At 40.6% G+C, this 3,121-nt stretch overlaps 1 pseudogene; it reads right to left on the bottom strand.

The window, feature by feature from the left end:
• Positions 1 to 202: 202 nt before the first annotated feature.
• On the bottom strand, positions 203 to 1,757 carry LOC105476763 (succinate--CoA ligase [ADP-forming] subunit beta, mitochondrial-like; annotated as a pseudogene).
• Between the last annotated feature and the right edge of the window lie 1,364 nt (positions 1,758 to 3,121).

Below are 3,121 nucleotides of genomic sequence, written 5' to 3' on the forward strand. Positions count from 1 at the left end.
GAACTTTGTATCCAACAATAATAAACTGGCAAATTGCAAGTTATGTTTTGTAGGAAAAGCAAAAAAGACTGTCTGCGATAAAAGAAAGAAGATACCTGCGTTATACATACTTCGTGCAAACAGTCCATTCTGAATGGTACAATGAAATGTAGACCAAATCCTTTTAAATGTTTGTGTGCTGAGATGGCAATTACAACCTCCACACACTAAAAAGAAAGAGAACAATAACACAGAACACAGTATTCTTAATGATTATAGCACATTTAACACCTTCAGCCATCCACTGGGTTTTCAGATCATATTGGCAACTGAAATTTCACATCCACATGTGCTTGCTTCGCTAAGGTCACTATTTCTGAGAGCTTTACAGCCATTCTAGCAGCTTCATCCAAGTCATCTCAAGCAAGTATTTTAAGTCCACTGTCGGCTATCAGTGCCTTAGCATCATCGACTTGTGTACCTTGTAACCGTACCACAACAGGTATTTTAATTTCCAAATCTTTTACTGCCATGACTATACCCTGTGCAATAACATCACAGTGCATGATTCCTCCAAAATTGTTGACCAGAATAGCCAGTACCTTTTTATCTGGAGGTGATAAGCTTAAATGCTTCTGTTACTCGATAGACTGTAGCATCACCACCAACATCAAGGAAGTTGGCTGGAGGCCCTCCATGAAGTTTTATTGTATCCATTGTGGCCACAGCCAAACCAGCACCATTTACTAGGCAGCCTGTATTTCCATTGAGGCCAATGCAGTTGAGATTTGCCTTAGCAGCATCTTTGTCCCTTTCATCTTCCTGGGTCCAGTCCTGTAGATCAAAGATTTTCTTTTGGTGATAGGCTGAATTCGAGTCAAAATTGATCTTTGCATCCATACACAATACAGCTCCATCTGAATCTTCCACCACTGGATTTATTTCTATCATGGTTGCATCATATTTCAGAAAAAGGCTGTAAAACTAGACCATGTATTATGCTGTGATTCCACAATATTAGGTGGAAATCCCATCTTCTGTGCAAGCTAGAGAGCTTGTTCCTTTTTGATGCCTTCTTCAATATCAATAGGTTCTTTAATTATTGCTTCAGGAGTCTCGGCAGCAACATCTTCAATGTTGACACCACCATGTGAACTTCCTGTTAATACAGGACCTTGAAATGACCTTTCCATTGTTATTGCAAAGTAGTCGTCTCTCCTGGGATACTTTCGCTCACAGACCAATACTTGGTTGCATATTCTGCCCTTGTCTCCCGTTAGCTTGGTAAACAATTTTTTTCCCAATCATTTGTGAAGAAATAGCTCTTGCTTCTTCTGGAGAGAAAACTATCTTCACTCCTCCTTTGAGGCCACTTTCGAATGTTCCTTTTTCTCTACCACCAGATAAAACTTGGGCCTTTATCACAACATCTTTTGAACCTAATTTTTTGGCAACTGCATAAGCTTCATCTGTTGATTTTGCCACATATCCTTTGGGAACGGAGACACTATCTTCTTGCAATAACTCCATACTCATGTATCCATGTAGTGAGAGATTCTTTTGCTGTTGCTGCTGTGCTTGGAGTCCATGGTTATTAATTCAGAACTTCCCAGAACCTTACCCCAGAAAAGGCAAGTCAGCCAGCGCTGCTGGTCCTCGGACATTCCCACCTAGGACAGCTGAGCAGCGGCCCGCAGGGCCATCCGAGGCCGGTGATTCCCAAGGGTGACAAGGGACACGAGCCGACCGTAGAACATGGAGGCCGCCATTTCTGAGTCGGACCCCCAGAATTTTATTTTTTCAAATAACTAGGCCTCTCATATTTTGAAATACCCGCCTTTCTCCCACACATAGCCCACTCAATTCCCTTAAGTTCCAGGGCCCATTTGGGATCACATATTCTGTGATATTGATCTGTCTGTTTAATCTTACTGTAGCTTATGAGTGTTTCCCTTACCTCTTTACTCAAACATCCTCTGTCTTTCTCAGAACAATGTTTTCCTGAAGCACTCGCTAATGCTTTTCTCCCCCTTCATCCTCATGCTCCCAAACTTGGAGATGAAATAACTGTTTTTCATATTCCTCATTATTGCTTCCACAACTCTCCTCTCTCTGAAAATAACCAACTTTAAAGTCTCAAGTTTTCAAACTGATTTTTGAGTCACTTCCACTCCATCTTTGAAATTCTTAACTCTTTGTCCTCCATATTCCTGTTATGATCTTGGCCATTTTAATATCTATATAGCTAGTCTCTGTTTCTGCATCTTCTCTTCGCCATTGAGCTTATCTTTCATGCTATCCCACCAACTCCCACAATCATGTTCTGATCCTTTTCATGCCCACAACAGCAACATTTCTTGATCCTCACTTCTTAGTTCATACACTTCCTCTTCTCGATAATCTTCCTTTACACCATACATGAATCATTCTTCGTTATGGTCATTTGCTAGCCTGGGCAGTACCAATGATAGTGATCCCTTCTTTGTCTCAATTTAAACATCCCAGTCTTCAAATAACACCCACTATCTTTCTAGTTTACTCCCTTTAGTACCCCATCTCTAACGCCTTTTCAGAATCTCACTTGTACTTAGAACTCATTCGTTATGTTTTTTCAGTGTCCCTTAACCTCCCATGATACTGCATCTTCTTACTCAAACACTGTAATCAATCCTTTACATACATTCTCTCTCTTTATGATACTCTCTTGCGAAGCCTGATTAACTCCAACTCTCCATCTATTCTGCCCCTGCACAGGTACGATTGAACCTAGCTAGAGAAAGGACACAACCACTCTAATTGGTCTTCTTTGAAATTTGTGATTACAGATCTCATATGGTCCCTTAAAGCTGCCTAGAAGTCAGGACATTTCCTCAGTTAATTCAGTCTCCCACTTTCCTAGATGAATATTTCATTCTTTATCTTTTTGCCTCAAATACCCCAAATTTCCTTACATTCTCACTCTCAGCTAATGACCTTGTTTCATAGTTCAACAAGAAAATAGAAGCAGTCAGAAAAGAAATTCCTTAATTCTACCCCCACCTTGATTCACTTACCTACAGCACATCCTCTGCCTTTTCTTCTGGTTCTGTAGATGAATGTCCCATGTTCCTAACAAAACCTAAATCCTCCGCTTATGTAGGCC

Source organism: Macaca nemestrina, chromosome 17 (genome assembly GCF_043159975.1).
Source record: "Macaca nemestrina isolate mMacNem1 chromosome 17, mMacNem.hap1, whole genome shotgun sequence".
Lineage (NCBI taxonomy): Eukaryota > Metazoa > Chordata > Mammalia > Primates > Cercopithecidae > Macaca > Macaca nemestrina.